Raw genomic sequence first — 21,885 nt, forward strand, 5'->3', positions numbered from 1 at the left:
CTAAAGCAATGTCCATGAAATAGGATGACCTTTTATCTATTACCTGTTAGGTTTGCAGCACCTATGAGTTCCAGATTAATGAGTTTCCTACTCAGACTGATTTCATTACATGTTCTATTTATATCACCTTTTTATTTTCCCCCTCGACTGACAGGAGAGAAAAAAAAACACCACACCAAAAAATGCCACCCAAACCAGACCTGTTCATGGCATAAAAATTTGATCAGCTAACTGATCATCAATGATTATCAAATGAACAGTGCCTCTGGGCTCTTGGACAGAGGAGACAAAGCTCTGAACCTCCCAACCCAACAGGTTCACAGTGTTAAATATTGCCTTATTTGTCATAATGCATTCATTTAATGCATGAGGAGATAAGCCTCCATTGGTCAAGACATCATAGGGACGCCTGTAGCTTGAAAAGTAATAGAAAACTTTAGTTTATATAAGACTACAGCCAGGGAAAATGGCCTAAGCAAGCACTGAAACTTTCAAAATGCTTCCTGACTTGCAAGGATACCACAGCCTAGGAATGCCACAAGGTAGTCTTCATCAAAACGAAGACCACCTCTTATTTTGGGCCCTCAAGAAACAGCTGGAATTTCAAATGCTCAGCACCAGATAGATGCAAAGGGTACCACAGTCCCATGGTAATCAATCTGAGCCAGATAAAAGGAAAATAACAAGAAAGTGTTATTTTAAATTACATGATGACTGCTAAATTACCTGGCAGCTGCTAGAGCAGAGACAAACTGTATCCACTTTGCCATGTTCTCCCCTCAGAATATTGCTCAGGGGCTTTCAAACCTGGTCTCACAACACTTCTCAAAGTCCACATAAATTATAGAACACAGCAGTCATACTGTGGTGGAATTGTTTTAAATAAAATCAACTATTAAAATTATCCGGTCTCCTAGAATATCTTTATTTCCCCTCTGAGCTTTACAAATCACACCTCTCTCTGCTTTCCTCTCAGGCTTTCTACTGAAGTACAAAAATCTTTTGGTGGATTATTATTTGATCCTTTATAGCCCTGAAATTAACTTTTGTTGACTGGCCTCTTAAAAGGCTTCAAATCACAGAAACATTTCTAGACATGTGTATGAAATAATTAATAGTGCTGAAATTTGCAACATCTTCAATAAACCTCAGGGTTAACAGCTGGATGAGATAACTGAGCATTTTTTGTAATTTCTGTAGATTAATTATTTCAGACTTTCTGTAGGGGAGGACACATCAGGCTGAATCCCTCTGCAGGTGGAGAAGTAGCCTCATGATAAATGCAAGCAGAATTTCTTTTCCTTCTTCATAATGTTTTGCTAAACAGTGAAAAATTATGAAAAAAAGCCCACCCAGCATAGAAAAAAGTTAAAGAAAACAAAAAAGTCAAGTATTTGTAGAGAATTTGAGCAGCACACATACAGTGGCATACAGAGAGAGCTGAGGTACTCAATGACTTTTCTGCCTGAGTCTGCACCAGAAGATGCTCCAGGCACAGAGAAGTCATGGATGCCCCTTCCCTGGAAGTGTTGGAGGCCAGAGGGAGCTCTGAGCATCCCAGTCTAGAGAAAGGAGTCCCTGCCCATGGCTGGGGGGTGGGATCTTGATGGTCTTTAAGGTGCCTTCCAACCATTCTAAGGTCTTTAAGGTCCCTTCCAACCCGAACCACTCTAAGACTCTGAAGCAACTTGGGAATTTCTAGATCACCCATTCAGCCACCTGCTCTGAAAAAACCACCTTCTGACACAGTTTCTCTTCTTTGTTACAAGACTGCTGTCAGGGAAACTGTTTCTTGTATAATCTGCAGCAAAAGCATCTGGCAATTCTAGCCCCAACAATTGGATTTAATGTCAGTATTATTTTCAGGTACAACACCCCAGTGTGGATAGAGCCTGTTGTTTCACACACACCCCCCTGTATTTAGTCTGCTGTGTCTTTATTTAAGAGCTTAAATTAATGGCTTCATATCCAGAAGTTCTGATTAGCTGGCAGTAGCTCACACTGGCTTTTAACTCACTTTAACTTTGTGAAGGCCTTTATTTCCATGCTATTTCTTTTCTTTCTAAGCAGCAAACACTAATTTTTACCATCCACACTAGTAGTTATAATTTTATGCGTTGATGAGAGCCTGCTTTGTTTTAAATCATACCATTGCTCTGTGAGTATAAAACCATAGAAGTTTTGGGATAACTGATTACTTCTCCTGAAGGGCATCACAGCTTCAGAGATTTCTCTCTTCCTAAGAGATGAGCAGAATCTGCATAATTTGTACTTCATGACAAAACAACAGCTCACACTCTGAATTAGTAGTGTTATACTCTGATGCATGTCAGCAATAGCAGTGAAGTGCTGGCTGGTTATTTAACAAAGATAAATTAATTTGTAGCTGTCAGTCATGTTTTCCAGATTTGCTTAGATTCTGAAATTTATTGACAAGCTATAATAACTGACATTTAAATTGTCTGTTCTTGTAGAAGCAAACATGAGGCATGGACCTAAAATATGACATTTAGTTCTAATCCCTGTTGCAAATAGGGAAGAGAGATCATTTGCTGCTTCTGTAATTCTTCTACTTAAAATGAGTATTCTCAAATGGTCCAGCGTCCTTTTAAAGCATCATTTGAAGATCTGAAATTTACTTCTTCCTGAAATATTTATATCTTTCTCAAATTCCTTGAATGCAGTTGATTTTATTCTGTCAGACAAGTGCAAAAGGGTGCATTCATCCCTTTCTGTTCCTATACCACTGGCTCCTCCAAACCCTAATTAACAGGCAGTGTGACAGCGATGGAGGGAACCTGGCTGCATCCTGTTTGTTGCTCCTCATGGGAATAGGACTTCCAGCTTCCTGTGTGTCCCTTTCCCTCTGTGCATGACTGCCCTGGTGCTCACACACTCACAGAGATGGGCAGAAAAGGCACAAAACCTCCAGCTCCCTGCACTGCTCCAGCAAGGTGCTCGAGGTCAGGGAGGGGCAGCTTTATCCCATGGTAATGGATCATAGCTCAGCCCCAAGGGGCACCTGCACTGTTAAACCTGCACTCATGCTGAAGGGGTATTATACCACAAATCTTTAACAGGAAAAAAAAAAACAAACAAGCCCAACAAAAAAAGTCAAGCACCAGACCAAACGCCACAAATTACAAACCTTTTTTCTTCCTCTTGATGCCAAAACTTCCCCTTAAGAGGAGCTTGATGAGTTGTCCACTGTCTTGTGTGCTCACCTCAGGCCATTGCCTGCTTTCAGAAATGACATGACCAAAAGGGAAAAGTATGTTTCTTTGCTATTTTAAAAGAAATTATTCACTAAGCCAATAGTCTCCATCAGTCCATCCTTCCATACTGATTCAGCTACAAATCATCAGACTCGAACATATCCAACCAGTCTGAAGAGTTTGGCATCAAGTTTGGCCTGGACAGGCTCAGAAACTCCTTTGCACAACAGGACTTGAGCCCCAGAACAAAGTACTCTGACAAGGCTGAGAAAGCAAATGAAAACAACCACAGGAATGGAATGTTCTTCTTGGATTTTGAACACTGGGATTTTATCCCAACCTCAGACTGTACACACAAAACAAAGGGGGGAAAGTCAGACTAAATTGCCCAGAGAAAGAAAAAAATCCAGCCCTGAAATTAGAACTGGGAAGTGGGGGAAGGCTGATGCCTGACCTGCACAATGCCTCCCCTCCACCTGTCTGAAAAGCCTTTTTGATGGCTCACCCCTTCAATCCCTCTGATTGCAACTGCCAGCACGTAAAATCAGCCACTTGTGTAAATCACTTTTAGCTGATTATTTTAAAGAGGCTCCACTTCAAATAAGGGGTTAAATCCTCTTTCTGTTGCATGATAATGTTTTTCTTCAAGGGGTTTGATTGGCCTTGTGCTCACATGTTCAATCTGTGGAGAAGGACTAGGGCAGTGATTGCAAAAATGACACCCAGCACAGCCCCGGTAAATCTGCTATTGTGTGAGAACACAAAGAACAAAACTAGCTCCTGGTTGCCTTAAAACCTACAAGTAATATTTTCTTTCTTTTATTAGTGGACACATTTTGGAAAAGCAGCAACAGCTGAAGCTTTAAGTCCTTCACTGGTCCCCTAATGATGACCAACCAGAACAGTAGAGCATCCTTGGCTTCCCTTCAGGCCCTTTAACTACTCCAGCTGGCCACTAACTGCTCTCTGAAAAGGCCTCTGTGTGACACATTTGTACTCAATATGGATCCTGCAGGTTTCCCAGCCCCACGGTACCAGTTAGGCAAGTGTTCCCTTCATGTACTGGCTGTGTCCTGCCTTACAGGCATGTATCTAGATTTTTTTTTTCCCCTTTTTGCCAGCTTCTCCAAATTCTATTTTTAATATTCAGCTAACTTTGTAGAAAGTAATTATATTCTGCTCATTCTACACCAGCTGGTATTTACTTCATCCTCCATCAGGCATCAACAGAGCATGGGGCTGCAAGACAGAAACATTACTCTGGCAAGCATAAATATTTCATTTTTCACACCACAAATGCGTTGATGATTTATTAATTAGCCTAAAGGCCTGCTGCTTCTGCATAGCTGAGTAGCAAAATAACTCAGCTATGACGACTGAGGAAGCCTGTGGCTCACATCCCATTGGAAAGCTTTGACCAGCAGCACGCCTGAAGGCTAAAAAACACTTCCAGTGGGCCGAGACTAAAATCACCAAGATAAATCTTGGACATCACAACCTTTGGAGCAGCTTTGGAGAGATGCCTTGTCCACTTCCAAGCAGTGGCAGCTCTGACGCCAGTTCTGCAGAGGGAACCTGTCTGGCTGCTGTCAAACACATTCTCAGCAGAACTGATACTCTACAGCAGCCATAACACTCAAGCAAGCCAATAAAAAGCAGGAAACTGAGCAACAGTGTATTATTTTTTGGTGTTCATAATTTCAGATCCAGGCTGGCAACTGCATCTTTTTCTTGAATAAAAAAAAAATAATATATATAGGTCTTGAAATTCTCCTTTAAAAATTCAAATAATCATTCCTATGTCTTAATTTTACTTTCAGAACAGCCAAGAGAGTGCCTGCTTAATATTGTTTAAAAATTCAATAATTCAGAAGTTGATTCTAGCAATCTCTGAATTTTAAATGAAAAGCAGAGAAAGGAAAGATGACTATATCAAAAAAAGGTTTACACCAGGTTTAAAGCACACTGAAACACCATTTCAGTTCTGGAAAACATACCAGTGTTCCCATTTCTATTCTGTTTGCCTTCACTTTTAATTAAATTAGAAAGAATAATTCCTTATAATCACTGTAATGATTAATTGTCTTTGGGTATGATTTAAAGTCTGGATGGTGATGAAATGTTTGGGTGGGCAGTTGTTCAAACCAGTGGCATCCTAAGGAATCAATACAGGGAGCACCTCCAGCAGGGACCAGATAACTGGGAAAAAACCCAGGCATCCTAAGGAATCAATACAGGGAGCACCTCCAGCAGGGACCAGATAACTGGGAAAAAACCCAGGCATCCTAAGGAATCAATACAGGGAGCACCTCCAGCAGGGACCAGATAACTGGGAAAAAACCCAGGGGAGCCTCAAGGAGCTGAGCAAAGGCAAAGGCACCCTCACTCTGGGCAGCTTTAGCGGGGGAGCAGCCAGCAGGCTGGAAATTAATTATTTCCTACCACTGGGCATCAGGAAGGTTCAATCACATGTGCAGTGCCCAAAATCCTGTCCCAGGAGAGGAGTGTTGATCCCCCCATGAGGAGGACGGAGCACAGCTCAGGAGCTGGGCTTGCTCAGCCTCCAGGAGAGGAGAAGGGGGACCTGCCACAGCCTTCAACCACCCGGAGAATGATCCAGAGAAGATGGAGCCTGACCTTTCTCAGCAGTGGTCAGCAAAAGTTTGAAGAAACATTCATAAATCACAGCTGGGTATAAGGTGAGAAGGGAAAAGAGCCAAAAGAGAACAGCATGAAAAGGTTAAGCACTACAGAGGTTGTCCAAAATGTCTGTGGAGCTCCATCACAAAGGTGGGCAGGGCTGTGTGAGCCCCTCATCAACCCCCACCAATAGTCCCTGCTAAAATAAATTATTCAATGACTTAATGAGTGAAAGAACTTAGTGGCAATTGTTATTTATACAGCCTACTTAATAATGGATGTTATTTGATGTTTATATCATAGAGCCTTGACCCTCTTCCAAAAAGATTTTTGTTTTGTTTCCCTGCAAGGAAGTATCTTGTGTATTCTGAAAAACGATCTGACAGAGGAAAAACTAGAAACATTTCAGTTCTAAGGTGCTCAAAATGCAGCCTTTGTCCATTTTGGGTTGAAGGCACATTTTAAAAGATCAGAAATTTCCATGGAGTTAAGTTCTGCCTGACAACTCCTGAGCATGCACACACACCACTTTGACTCTTGCTAAAATAAAGCCTGTGCTTTTCACTGTCTACCCCTCTTGCCTTTTGTTAAGGCTTTTCAGTAGGATATTTTGAAAAAAAAAATTGAGATTAGTCCAATTAGCAGTTTCCCTTTAGTTTTATTATTTATCTTTTGCATGCAGCCAGGAGACCCCAGCAGAGACTTGGCAGGTGGTGTAAAATTGTGCAGCAAAGAGCAGAGAATTGATGCCCAAGAGGGGTGGTGTACAACAAGCCACATACACAGTGGAAGGTTTGGAAAGGGATAAAGAGAGGTACCAAAAACATCAGAGCTGGGAATACAGTCTGTGTCTCTGGGTCTCAGAACAGTGCTACCTGTTAGAAAAAAAGCTGGTATGAGGGGAAAAAAAAACATTTCTAAGTCTCTTGCTGACACAGTCTGCCTGAGGTTAAAGACAGAACAAAGGCAGAGCTAGACTTCTTCCCAAGAGTTATTTTTAAGGTTACTCCTGCTCACCAGATAAACATCAGGAGCTGACACAAGGGAAAAGGCAGGGGAGACACAGCTGCCTGCTTCCTCCTGTGCTGGCAGCTCGTGGCTGGGACAGTGGCAGCAGCAGCACTGTCACCCTGGGGCACCGTGGTACTCCCTGCCAGCAGAGGTGCCAGGCACAGCAGCACCTGGCAGCAGGGCTGGCACAGCTGAGAGCCATCTCAGCACCAGAAAAGGGCTGGGAAATTCAACCTCGAAAAACAGGGATGAGAGGACTTGGCAAGTGTGACACAAACCAGACACACACCCCTCTTCCTGGAGGATACCCTGAGTGGGTTATGCCTGCAGGGGAGTCACCACTGCCAGAAAATTCCATGTCCACCACAAGTGGACACTCAACCCTTCCTCTAAATGTGCCTAGGGCAGCTCCAGGCCAGTGCTCCCATTCAGATGCCAGCAGGGTGGGCAGCCCACCACAGAGCATGGAGCTCGGTGTCCAGCCAAGCACCAGGAGAACTGCTGGGCTGTGCTTCAGTTCCACTAATTTGTGAGAACTGGATCTTTAGGATCATGCTTATTTCCCAATTTTATAGTCTATATTTTGAAGTTAAAACAATATAAAATTGGGCAACATATTTTGCTCCGGCATGTTGTTAGCATTAATACTCATCCAGAAAGACCCCTCACAGCTGTGTTTTAACATAGCAAGAATTGATTTACACCTGGACTCATTTCTTTTTGACACCTTCTAGAAGTTTCTGTCAAATTCTTCTTTATGTTTCTATTTTTTCACTTTATTCTGCATTAATAATGTATGCTTTATTATTAACAACCTTCGTATTCACTGAATAAATGTGGCTTTACTAAATTTTTCATTAGCACTGCACTGAATGTGCATGTTCCTATACCTGCAATTTAAGATACTTTTTAGATGGACAGCTGTCCTAATGGACAGCAGCCTACACTTCTGAAACAAGAATAGCACCATCTCAAAAACTTTCCCAGAGCACTAAAGATCCAATTCTCAAGACAGAAGTTTTGCTTTCCTTTTTTTTTCTTCTTTTTAAAATAATCCTGGGTGTTCTATGCAAAATAAGTGCAGAATGCAAGTTGTTACGGTAAGGAAAGAGGTAATGGAAAGTTTCTTTGAGTTTTTTCCTATTTGAAAAATTCCAGATTTTTTCATTTCAAATTGCTACACAAAAACATCTGAGATCTCACACACATTAAGGACATCATCATTCTTCCTGCCAATATTTACTCAGAAGACAGAAGGAAACCAGCAGAGGAAATAGGTTTGTTTATTTGCTTTTAACTAAAAGCGTCAATAAAATATGATAGTCTATATTTGAAAACACTGCTTTTCTATCCACTTCTAGTAGAAGTGAGTAGAAAATACCTCATCCCATAATGCATTTTCAAGAGGAAGGTAGCATAAGGTAGCAGTAATTACCTCCTGAGCCCTTTTGCCAGTACTGTCAACCCTTTGGTTGCCTTACACCCTTTGTTTGAGTAAAGAATTCAAAATTATCAATTGCCAGTGTGCTGACTTTTCTGGGCTGCCTCGAGCACATGTCACTTATTACAATATATAAGGCACTGCAGCTGTGAGATGGAGCACCATAGCAACAAGGGCATGTAGGAGAGGGCTGTTAAACCAGAGGAGTAGGTGTGACTGAAGGCCTGGGGTTTGTCAATAATTCACACTTTATGGCAAGAGGAAATTGATAAAATGCATTTAAAAAGAGTTAAATCTGTTCTGTTTCTGTGATCACATAATACATCCCTCATCAAGATGTGAACTAACACCTCTAATGAAAGGCAAAGGACACACAATTCAGTGGCTGGTCCCTTCAATCCCATTTCCATGCTGTTCCACACAAATCAAAATTAAATGCTCTCTTTGAAGGAAAGACACTAAGTTCCCAGGAAAAGAAGGGACAACAGCCAGCATGGAAGGGACAATAACATTCAGCACTCCTGCTCTGACCCTGCCTGACTGTCTCAATGCCACCCTCACAACTCATGCAAGGGCTTGGTCTCAGAGCTGAGGGGCTGGGAGTGCCACGGCCATGTCAGCAGTGACCAAACCCTGAACACCTTTGCCTCTGACATGGCAGGACCTTAAGTCACATTGCTCTGCAGTTGGACGAGGGAGAATCTAGGAAAAAACCTTACGGAGGAAGGAAAGGTCACTTATCCAAACACTAAACTTGCTTCGCAAAACCAAGAATATGAACAACTGGTGTAAATCAAAGGAATTTTACTCAAGTGTAGCACTATCAGCTCTATCATCTAAACCTCCCTTTTGGCTTTGATATTTGTTCTGTTTTAAAACCTTTGGTGCACCCTCTGAATATTTTTTCAAGTAATAAAAGCTAATACTTGATAATAAATTACTATTAAAATATGGTTTTAATCTACTGCTCCAATCTGGAATAAAAATAATTTATGTCTTTATTATAACCTGCATATTCAAACAGCTCCAAACTTTTTAACTGAGCACTATCTCCTAACTTACATTGGAGCAGCACCACTATTACCATGGGCTAAGATAAGGACCAAAACCCACTCAGAAATGCAAGCAGCTTGGATAAATACTTCTTTATCCTCAGATTAGATTGTGAGAACTTTCACCCTCCATAATTAATACTACTGCATGTTAAAACCCCTAAATGGAGCCTGCTTTGTCCCCTCACACAGGGGTTAAATACAGAGATGTATTTCCAGGTGTCATGAAAGCTTCTAGAAAGCAGCCCTTGAGGCACCCTGTAACTCCCAGTTATTAATGAGTTCAAAGTTGGAAAATAGTCCCTTTAAGGTCCACAATAGACAAAGGCTTGTGCTTTTGCAAAGTGCTGGCCTGGGACTGACAAGGTACAGGGGCTCTGCACAGGATCCCGGAGTTCATTTCTGAGATGCAGCTCACCTGGCACACAGGACACTCAGATGCACCCAAACTGCAAATCCTCAAATTACTGCTGAGCCCACTTGCTATCCATGCAGGAGCAGGAAAAAGGCAGGGGATGTTGTTGGTACAGGAGCCACACAATAATGCTACATGAACCATGCCCATATTTCCTGCCTCTCAAAGGTCAGGAATTCACTTTTTACAGAAATAGGGAGTTAAAGAGCAAAGGCTGGCACTTTACAAAACCCAGATGATGGAAAACAGCTGCAGCTGCTTTCTGCAGGTGAATCCTGCCAAACACTCAGTGTGGGGAAAAGGGGAAAAGCTTCAAGGGGAAAAAGCTTAGAAATCATTTTGGTGTGTGCAGAGTCAGCAAAACACTCCATCCAGAACTGAGTTTCAAAATGCATTGACCCAAGTGACACCAGTCAAGAAGAAAGCAGTTTCATTAGTTGTGCTTGCTCAGGAGTTCCCTCTGGGACCAGAGGAGACACATTCCTCTGGAATAACCCAGGGTCTCCAGCACAGGCAGGTGAGCAGATACCTGCAGCACCATCCAGCCTGCATGAGAACAGCAGAGGACACAGCTTTAACACACACATTCTGTGGGTTCCTTTTCAAAGTTCTGAATGAAGGTCACACGTAGGTGAGTCCTGTTCTGCACACCAGCCATGCAGACTTTTAGGAGCAGCATGCTGGAACACTCTCTGCTGCTAAAAGCTGCCTGCTGTTTCAAGTATCTTCTTAGTGCCTTGCTTTGCTCCTCTGATCTTAATGGCAAATACACATTTCTTGTTCCTATCATAATGGCCAAAAAGTTCTCCTGACAAGGGTTTTGAGAAAGCCTAAAGTTGCAGGCACTCCTGAGAGGAGTAATCCATGTTTCATTCTTAGTTTTTTTATTATTTACTGTTTTAAAAGCTACAGAAAATTACCTTGAAAGTCTTCCCTGAAGAATCAAGAGAGCTTATTATAATATGTTCTGACAAAATGGAGTACAATTGTCTCCTTCTTTGCAATTTTTTTTCCAAAATAAATGTATTTTCTTCCATTTCTTCTTCTACATGCATTTACGATATTTTTCTATACTATTTCATGTTCAGCAAGACTGATAACTTTCTTGCTATTTTTTGTGGCCTGCTTTTATTCACTGACAAATTTACATTTAGATTATGCATTTTTACCTTTTTATTGGAAGAAATGGCAATAAAAGCACATTTGATATAGTGTTTACATCCAAATATAAATAAGCACCAGTAACTGGTCATGAATTTCTCAAGACCTACAGCACGAAATGAAAATGCTGCATTGTTTCACCTAGCTGGTTCAGTCTGTAGAGGGGAGCAAATGGAGACAGGAGGTACACAGCAGTATGCTGGGGTGCTGGGATGTAAAAATCCTCACAAAAATTCCTTGTTATGAGCTTGACTTCATCCCACAGAACTGCCCTGCCTTTGGGGGAGCAAACCATTCCTTAGCAACCTCAGCAGTTCCTCCAAAGCCAAACATCACCAGTTTCAGCAGGAGCACAAGCCTTCCTTGTCACAGGGCTCTTGGGAGAGCTGAAATCCTCTTTTCCTCCATGGGTAATGTGTAGTGGACACCTTTGGCTCAGACCTTCAGTTGCTGAATGACTCAGCAAACAATAAAATGTCTCCTATCCAACAACATGTGAAATTAATGCCTGCCCAAGGTAAAAAGGCAGCTCTGGAAAGCAAGAATCCCAGTCTGCAGGTTGTTCTTGATTCTTGGTAACCTCTGACCTCAAACTAAGTGCAGTGAGTTTGCAATCTGTGGAATAGGAATAGAGCTTAACAATTCCAGAAGCAGCTATAAGCCAAATTCTGCCTGATCACCTTTATGGTATTCACAAGAATACTCAAACTGTTTCCTTGCTGATCATCCAAATGCTGGTGCTGGGGAACACTGAATTCTCAGTTATATCTTTAACAGCAAATTTCTTTAACAGCTCATTTCTTCAATAGTTTTTTTTAATACACTCCCCTCCCACTCCCCCCACCAGAAAATACCACAGCAGAGAGCTTAAAAACCTACACTTTCAAGTTTTCAGTGCATGTAATAGAATCATTCATGCTTTTTCTCTTTTTTTTTTTTTACCTTTAGTAATCTCACTTTTGAAAAGGATAACCAAAAAATGTAAACTTTCCAAAAGCTGAAAAAGATCTCTTCATCTGAATGTCCTTTTTTGCTACAGAAAGGGAGAAGGGTTAGGAAAGCTGCAATGTAGCAACAGAGGATGAAAATGGGTAAGTGGATAAAAATAAGCAATGAGGAAGCATAGATATCACTTACTGCACACAACATCAAAATAGAAAATGTGTATATTTGTGCCTGTGCCTTGCCAAGGTTTCCTGCAAGGAAAGCATTCAATATTGAAGCACCTCAAGATATAATTTCAAATATGTTGAGAAAATCACACCAAAAAAAAGGGGCTGGGGAGAAAGCACCCAAAAGAATAAACACAAGAATAATCTAATTCAAATACCTAAAGATGGTAACAGCCTCGAGCACATGGGGGGAAGATGAGCAGGGCACAGAAGTGTCACCACTTGTGGAAGGAACTTGGGTGGGCCCCTGCTGTTCCCAGCTGCCAAATCAAGGTGGTTGGTTTGCCTTCTCCTCCAAAGGCAGGGAAGGAGAGGGGCAAAGATCTGCTGGCCTCCAAATCCATTCCAGCACTCCCACACCCTCTGCTCCATGTGCCACCTGAACGCTAATCACACACAAAATTTCTCTAGCAATAGTAGAGTGAAGAAACCACCTTTTCACTGAAGCTGATCCTGCACAGGTCTATTAACTTTAGTAAAGAGAAGACACAGCTGTTTAAAATAACACAGCAGCTTTTCTGTCTGTTGTGCTCCAGCAGCAGTGGGAATTCCCCTCCATGCCTCACCTTGCAGAGCTCTGGCTGTGTGATGCTCCTAGAGCAATGTGTTGTAGCTTGGGAATTTGGAAATACTATTCTACTCTTTGAAGGCTGGGAAAAAAAATGGATACCATAAAGAAAGAGACAAATAATGGCAGGGAATGGGCCATTTTCACAAAGTTTATCTGCAACAGATAATTTTCAAATGTAAACCCCATTCAGTGAGAGAAAAAATCAAACAGAAATACACAGTAGAACATATTCCCTGGTCTCTCCTCAAGACAAGGAGAGAAAGTGTATTAGATCTGATTTAAAAATCTGTAAAAAATCCCATGGCTCACATACTATACCTGTGCTCTGTGTGTGTGGCCAACATACACTGGTTCTTTCAACTGTTTGTTCATTATTCAGAACACATTTGCCAAACCACTCGTGTGCACATCCAGCCCTCAAATAGGAAATATGCTTCCAATACAACTGCATGCTTGCAATTTAGGAAAAATACTTGTGCAATGCAGGTATTTTTCGTGGCATGCACAGGTTGCTCAAAGAAAAGCTCATGGAGAAAATGACCATGGTTTGTCCCAAGCTGTCATTCAGTGAATAAGGTGGCTGAGACCTGCCTGCTGAGAAGGGAAAATGAAGCAGGACAGTTTGAGGGAGCCTGGCACCACCCAGCCAGGCCCTGAGCTCTAAGGCCTCCAGCCACTGCTCGAGTGCAGGGTGACTTCACACAGCTTTGCAGTTAACCTCACAGTTAAAAAAAATCACAAAATGACTGGCTTGAACTCAGCATACCCACTCTGCAGGGCTTTTCTCTAGGAGTATCAGATAAAGTACCTCCCATAGCCACCACTCTGCTATTTTTCACTATTTGCTCCCCCTTTCTGACCTTCAGTGAGTAAATTAGAGTTATTTTTCTCCCCACTATTGCATTTCAAGTCCAAGCATGCTACAGAGCTAGCGCATTTATGGGAAATTTCTGAGCTGGAATCTCTCCATGCCTACACTGAGTTCAGTGGGGCTGTGAATAACTCAGAGCCCACAACACATCAGAGCCCAGACCCCAATGGACTGGACATCACCCCCATTGCTACAGGCAAGGCAGATGGAATGGGGTTAGCTTTAAGGTGATCCACTTCAAGGACTCTGGGATGTGCCTGCAGTGTATGAGAAGAAATAGAGCCCAAGCAGGCTGGATTTCCTAACAGGAATAAGTACCCCTCCAGGAAACTGCAATTTGGTCTATGACCACCAGATTTTTGTCATTTTGTTCAGTCATCTACCACTCACTCCATCAGGTTGCTCAAAGCCTCATCCAGCCTGGCCCTGAATACTTCCAGGGATGGGCATGCACAGTTTTTGTGGGAAAAGGTTAGCCCAAAGATGCCACAACTGCAGAGGAGGGCTTCATTCTGCTCCCTATCCAAGCCTGCATCCAGCTTCATGGATATATAACAAGCTGCTTTTTTACTAGACAATATGGGTTTGCTAGAGAAAAATCTTGAAGTTGAGTGATTTATTCAGTTTGAATAAAAAAAAAAGTAGAAGGCAAAGCTCTGTTGGATGAAAGAGATAGATGCCACACTGCTCGAGTAAAGCTGCTGGGATGCACAGGAAAATTGGCTCAAATGCACATTTCATTCAGTCCCTGATTTATTGCTGTTTGTTTACATTTCTTCAGCAACTCAAAATGTACTTAAGTAGGAAAAATGTTTAAGAAGATTTTCTCTACTCTGCTACAGCAGGCTTTCACAAACCATGAGCATTACTCTAAGTCAATTATTTTTTGCTGCATTGTCTTTGACTGGGTTGGACTTCTCTGCTCAGTCAATGAAAGCTGTTACAGAGCTGACAAGAAATTTCCCAGCTGAAAAACAAACTGAGTGCCAGTCAAAACTCTCTGAGTGAGTTTGTTTCACCAGGAAGCCACCATCACAGTGGAGATGAGAGACTGAGCCATGAGGTCTCCAACAGGCCCACCTTTGCCTTGTTCTCAAACCACATTTGCCTGCTTTTAAGGCATCTTGCCCTAAGTACCAACCATAATTCAAATGAGCTGTCTTTTCTGGGTTGTTGAAATGTGTTCTTTTTTTGTGTGTGTGAAATGAGAACACCTGGCTCATTTACTACAGGAAGAAAGCACAAATCATCAGCAGCAATCCCCTCCAAACTGAGTTTCCAAGCAGGAAGCCCACAAAGGTGACCCATTGAAGGTACATATCAAGGAACAGTAGAGTTGGACAGCCATTGGCTGCAAGACAGGCTCTCAAAACCCTCCCCAAGGAAATTAAATACCTCAGAGCTCTTAACTTTCCAAAATTTTCCTTGGGGATATAACCTGTCAAGCAATTTGCAGAGTGGAGACATCCCTATGAGTCTTCATAATTGAGAAATTATTTACATGAAATACATGCAACTTCCCACTGAAGGTTCCAGGCATGCAAGCAGATCAAAGTTGGGTATGAAGCAGGATTGTGAGAGTCCCCTTTTCTGTCTGTTCATCCCTGTGGCTTCAAGCCTTGACATGTAAATGCCACCTGTGCCCTGCTGATTGAAATGAATATATCCATAAATTCCTTCCAGCTCTATGGCTGATCTGTAGACTTTACTGAGCCATGCCTCTTGAACATCTGATGGGTTTTGCCTACACATTTCCCAGTCTCCATTTGTCCAAATTTGGCTTGGACAGAACCACTTCTCTGTACAAGTTAAAAAAAGTGGAGTTCCTATGCCCTAAGGTCAGAGTTTTGTCAAAGCACAGATTTTTGACATAACTTTTTAAGGCTATAAAACATTCAAGAGACTGACAGCTCCAGACTGTCATTTGTTTCAGGAGAATAACTCCCAGAAAAGTTACTAAGGTTGCTTTTAGGCATCTAGTTTATATTCTGAACTTGATTTACCCCTGAATGGTCCTTTGTAAGCCATTTATGTTTCCCATTTAAAATAGAGCAGCTACAAATTCTTCTGTTATCTAAGCATGTCAGAAATGAAAATTAGATTGTTTTTTGCATTCCTTTTATCACACCAGCTCGATTGCACACCACACATGAAAGCTTGGTCTCTGCTTTCTTCCAGCCAGAAGCATTTAATCCTCTTAATGGGTGACTCACCCGACTTACTTAGTCTGGTCAGATAGGAAATCATCTGCACAGCTAAAGAATTACAAGTATGGAACAACACTGCATGAAATTACCTCAAGGATTTCCATATGGATCTTGCTGTCTACAAGACTATCCTACCTAATAAGCCCAGGGGATTCAGATAATATATTTACAAACTCTACTTTCATTGATTTTTTTTTTTTTTTTTTTTTTTTACTCTTTTCCTCTCCTCATTAAACAAGACAGATACCCAATTTGAAGTCGCTGGTTAACAGCTAAAAGCAACTTTTGTAGGCTTTGTAGCAAGTAGGAGTGACAAAAACACCTCTTCTCTCACTTCCTGTAGGTCAATAAAATATAACATGATGAACCATCTGCTGCTTGTATAATGGGTAAAGGCTGGAATAACACATCAGAACTAATCTAGTCTTTTCAGGGTTATCTTCATGGGTTTTAAATGTAACCTCCCACTGGCTAGATGAAAGAGCTGACTTAGCTCTGGAATAGCTGAAGTCACTCTCTGTGCTAGCAATCTTATCTGCCTCCATTCTCACCGTAACTAACCCATGAGGCAGTGAAAATACCAATTAAATTACCAAAATTACCTTTAGACATTTCTCACAAGCCCCTAAAATAGGCTAGCATTTTAACAACACAGCCAAAGAAGTAAAACCAGGGAGGATGTAGCATGAAGGGTCACACCTTGCATTTGGCATTGCCCACATCTGGGAGAACCTCTGAGGAGAACAAGTCAGGGGATTTATCTGCTGCACAGAGGCAGATGGGGGGTGGATGGTGGGCTGCTGTGACAACAAGGGTGGGCTGAAGGGCCCTGGGCTGTGCTGCAGGGAGCTGCAAGGCCTTGGCAGGTGCACACTGGAGCAGGTAAGGGAAATCCCAGCCCCCCATCCGGCCAGTTGGACATGGGGGATAACACAGATGCTAACACCCACCCCAGACATCATTTAACCTGGTGAATCTGGGAGCAGCCCAGCACCCTGCTGTGAAAACAATCACCTTTTGAGAACCTGGCCCTGCCCAGCCCGGGGGAAGCTCCCACCAGCTGCTAGGTATGATTATTCCTTGCCTCTCCTCACACCATGAGGCTCTGCAGAGAATGCAAAGTCTGTAGGGATTTTCCATGAGGCTTTGTAACAATGGTCTGTGCCTTTCAGCTGATGCAAAAGCAAAAACACAGGAGATTAAACTCCCACTGTTCAAATCTTATGAAGGATAAGGGACAGGGTTTAAAAAACAGTGCTGTGATGCAAAACGATGTATTCAGATGTATTCTAGCTTACTCAGTAGTAGAAATTAAATTTAATTAATAATAACCATATTCAAGTAGCATTAACTTTAAACCAACTAAATCCATGAAATATCTTCAGCTAAATTTCCAAATACTATTATTTAATTACTCTATCTGTTCTGATATCAATTTAAGCAGAAAATTTAGTCCCTTGAGACATATTGAACAAAGGCTCAAACATTAGCATCTCCTTGTTGTTTCCACAATTATCTTTCTTAATACTAATCACAGTTTTGAAGTGGTATTTTCTTTAGGTCTTAACTTGCTTTGAATTTTTCACTTCAACCAAAATAACAAAAATACACAAGGAACATTAGTTCAATGAAACAAAACTAACATAATTTGCAATCTCCCATATATCTGCAAACTAACAAACCAACTATGCTGAAAAGGAAGTGAAAACCCTGCCTACGTAAATGTTGTAAGTCACTGATTTGTTGTTGTGGGTCTTTCTTTTTTCTATATTTCATCCACTGCACAACAGCAGTTGCACACTTCAGCTAGAGGCAGCCTGGTAAACACTCCGAGTGTGGCTTGCTAAAAGGAGAAATTCTCAGACTGCTCTTTCAGGGACGTTTCTTCATCTGCTCCCTCATATTGGTAGCTAAACATACAGTAAGAATATTTTAAATATTATATGTGTTTGTGGTTTTAGCATAAAAAAACCTGTTGTCTGAGGTCTTCTAGGGCAGCTTGGGACTGAAATTAGAGGACAACTTTTAGATATTTCAGAGCTTTATGAACTGTCAAAAATGCTAAGTGCAGCTAAATGCAGCTTTTTTAACTCTTCATTTTTCAGAGCTCACACATCCCAGAAAACAGACATTAACAGGAAAGTTTGTGCAATAAATAATGGCTAAGGTTGATAAATACAAAATCACTCAAAACCCATCAGTGAGCTCTTCAGAACACTGATGCCAACATAATTCAGTTGCTGAACAAAATTTGCCTAAGCTCAGATGGAGTTATCTCATGTGCATGTAGATTAACAACGCCTTGGCAGTGACATTAGAACTTTGCATCTCCAAATGTAAAGAGCCACACACATCTGGCAGCAGTCCCACTGCAGGAAAAAAATTAATATTTTTTCCATTTTAACAGCAGATTATGGCCCTTACAAAAAGCAGGCCTGACCTATGAAAAAGCATCAAGCCAATACAAAAATCAAAAGCACTGGCAAGCTGATGTCCCTGTGTCACCTTGCAGCAGCCAGAGCTGACATGATCCTGTGCTTGGAGCACACTGAACATGGCTGTGCCTTTGGACTAAATTCTGCATACCAAGGGAAGGATGTTTTCTCCTCGCTGTCACTTTCACATTAGACCCTGTCTTTAAGATATTTAATCCACCCAGATAAGGGACACCGATCTGGTGTCTCCTGCTGACCTCCACATTTTCTCAGCATCCTCTGTGCTTGCCTGCAACTAGGTATTTCCCATCCCACTGCAATCCAGAACATCTGGAATCCAGAACATCCTTCTGCCTTGTGTGGGGCTGTCACACATTTCTCATGAGCCCGCTGTGCCCTAAGGCATTGTCTCACCTTCCCATCCCGAGGTGCTGGAGGGTGTCAGGAGGGTTCTGCCCTCAAAGCATGGACAAATTTTTCAGCAAGAACAGTCCCTCACTATTACTGTCACTAAAAACATTTAAATATTCTGCAAGAGAGTGATTTGTTGACCATAGATCATTGTATGTTTTCCCTTGGAGATTACAGAAAGAGTGGCTCAAAGCACACCAAAGTGCAGTTGTGTACAAAGGCTTAAAATACCCAAATCCCAACATTTTCCTAACTACCCACACTGACACTAGAAGCTTCTTCCCAGATCACAGTTGGAGTCTTAGATAAGTATTCCAACACTTTATTATTGATGAATATTATTTATCCTGAGAATGGAGGTACGTGGCAATAAATCAGGAGCCATGTGTAATCCAAAGATTTCTGTTACTGAAGTGAAATGCCACAGAAATTGGCACCTCAGGGCCTCCCAGGTTTAGCACATGGATCAGCCTCAGCAGAGTCTGAAGTTTGCTACAGCTCACTCATCCATACACATGGAAATGTGCACCTACCTCACCTGCAACAACTGGCCTGAGATCACAGCCACAACATCCCACCTCCACCCAGACAGTGCAGCAACTGAAGAGATTTGTTTCAAAGCTGAAGGAAACAGAGAAGACCACCACCACATGGTATTTCTTTCCAGGTGTAAGCTCTTTCTTTTACCAGTTGGTTTTTCAGAATTCTGTTCTCATGTTTGTTCCCAAAGCTGTTTTACCCCACTTGGCAAAAATATCCTCTCACTGTACAACCGACTGCTTCTCCTGGGCAGTTTAAACCAGCTTAGCTTTTCTCCTCTCCCTCAGCTGCAACATCACTCATGTATATCCATGCCTAAGCCACATAATTCAGGATTAATCATTCCATTCTGATAAATGTCACTGACTTTTGCTCATCTCTTCAACACATTTTTACTCAAGGAGCAAGCAAATGGTAACAGCCAAGGATAGCTTTATCTGGCAGATAAAGGGCACTCTGCAACTCCAAGGATATTACACAAAAGCTCCAATGGAATTGAAGACAACAAACCAATTGCCATACATTTATTTCTAACTTCAACAGTTACATCCCACCCTCCATTAATTATTTCTTATTTTTTACAACCTCGTAAAGAAAAATAACACAACTTGTTTTTCTAAACACAGCAACAAGCCACCTGAAACACTCCCTGGGCAAAGTTTGTGCTTTCCAGAACTGGCAGGTGCAGGCAGTGAAGGTGACACAAAGAACAGGTTTTGGAACCTGCCAGCCAAAACTGCCTCCATCCATCCTCAGCATCACTGCCCTTGCTCTTGGGCAGCTCCACACTGCCTGCACTGCCCTGACCCCTCTGCAGTTTGCTTTTGGCTCACCAGCCATGCCTGTGCACTAAAGGCACAACAGCAGGCAGAGGATCTGCCATCAGGAAATGCAAACCATGCTTTAAATGAGTTGCTTCAGGCTCAAGGCTGCACCTTCCCAGAAAGTTTGAGCAGCAGAGTGAAGCTGGCTCTGCTGGCTGAGCCTTGGTGCTGAGCCAGCCCAGGGAATAGAGCAGCAGCAACAGGAGAGGGAAATGGGCAACCTGTGCTGAGGGAAGGGAGCTGCTCTGAGAACAACCAGCCTGAGGGACAGGGGGTGGCTGAACTGGGGCTTAGCCCTAGGGGGAATGGTGTGATGGTCATTATGGTTTTCTATCACATTCAAAGTAAATTAAACAGGGGTTTTCTCTTTCCAGCAAAGCCTGAATAACCACATCTCAAAAGAGAGACAAGTTTTCCCAATAAAAGCTTGGGTGAGGACAGCACATCACCACTCACAAAAGGCCAGGTTTTTGACTGACAGGGACCCCTTCACAGCACCTTTAAGGAATAAAGCTTAAATATTCTCACCATTTTCCTTGAGCTACTCACTCCTAACCCCAACTACAAAGCTATCTACTAGAAAAAGAAGCACTGCCTACAGATATTGCCATATAAAACCAGAAAATTTGCTCACACTCTTGAGTGGGACAGACATTTCAGAGACACACAGCTATAGGAGCAGCTAAAACACATACAAGGGTTTCAGCAGGAGCTGGTAATAAAGCACTGGGAAATGCTACATGCTCTCAGAATATTGAACATGGCTTCAATGGAAACTGGACACTCAGACCTCTTCAGAGCCCTTATCCAGTCAAAGATCAAATTGAGAATTTTTTATACATACTTTGAAGAAGAAATAGTAAAATATTGCAGGAGACTACTTTCTTTGCATTAAAAAGACCTCTCACACACATTTGCCTGATTTAATATGTGATTCTACAAAAACTGGTCAAGAAATTTCAACAGATCAAAACAGCAAGGAAACAAGGCAATTGCTTAAAAATAAAGTCTCTGCTCTTCTCTTAAGGGAGTAACATTTTTTGTTATGGAATTCATAAAAGCTTATTTTTTAACACAATCTCCTGCCCTCCTACAAAAAAAAAAATAAAAGGCCTATTTGGGGATTATATTAAACTGGCTAGTTATCTACAGTGGTTGTCTTTCTCCTTTCCCTCTATCTCCCCAAAAAATAAAACAAAGAGAAACTTCACTCTTATTTAACCTGACCTATTTCTATTCTGAGCAAACTCTGAAAAAAACAACCCAACCCCACCACCTCAAATGTCTACTTACATCCATATATTTCATAAACCAAATGAGACAATACCTTTTCTGGCTCGCTCTGGGGAGAAGCAATCTTCCTTGCAGCAAAGAGAGGAGTCCCAACACAGCAAACCAGAGTACCTGGAGGCTCAGGCATTTATGTCCCTCCTGCCCTCACGCCTTGTTACCTCGTTAGGGCTGATTGGTGCTCTGCAGCTGAGCCTAATTAGGGCTCACAAGGCCCAGGTGTGAGGGCAGCTCCTGTGCTGGCTGTCCCTGTCACCATGCCAGGAGTGTGTGCTCCCATGCTGGATGTTGGGTGATGGGTGTTGCCCTCTCAGAGCAAGTTTTGAGCCTTCTCTTAGACATAGACAGGGCTGGCCTCCTGAAAATGAGGCAGAAAATCATAAAAATGTAGATCTGATTTAGCACTTACAGCTGTTTGGAATTATATTCAGGCCTTGCATTCCAAAAGCAATGCAATTACCTTTCCTTGGGTAGTAGAAAACATGGAGATGACCAGGCCTCTTAAAAATTCATGTTGTTTTCATGTCTTTTTCCTTTCTCCATAATTAGTAATCATCTTAACATGTGGTTCTGTTTAGAGTCTGGCACTCCTGTAAAGTTGATGGGTGTGCATTGAAAACACCAAAAGA

The 21,885-nt window shown here is 42.0% G+C and overlaps 1 long non-coding RNA gene across 2 annotated transcripts in view; it reads right to left on the minus strand.

Annotated features, from left to right (window-relative positions):
• Positions 1-21,348, minus strand: part of LOC120507279 — a 36,357-nt gene extending 15,009 nt beyond the window's left edge. Inside the window, exon 1 of one of the 2 annotated variants that reach the window (XR_005628717.1) lies at positions 21,294-21,348. This is a non-coding gene — a long non-coding RNA (uncharacterized LOC120507279). The remainder of the gene's footprint in view (positions 1-21,293) is intronic. The other variant, XR_005628718.1, reaches the window with a different exon arrangement.
• Positions 21,349-21,885: the final 537 nt, after the last annotated feature.

The sequence above is a fragment of the Passer montanus genome, unplaced genomic scaffold, assembly GCF_014805655.1.
Source record: "Passer montanus isolate IOZ18808 unplaced genomic scaffold, ASM1480565v1 scaffold42, whole genome shotgun sequence".
In the NCBI taxonomy this organism is placed as follows: Eukaryota; Metazoa; Chordata; class Aves; order Passeriformes; family Passeridae; genus Passer; species Passer montanus.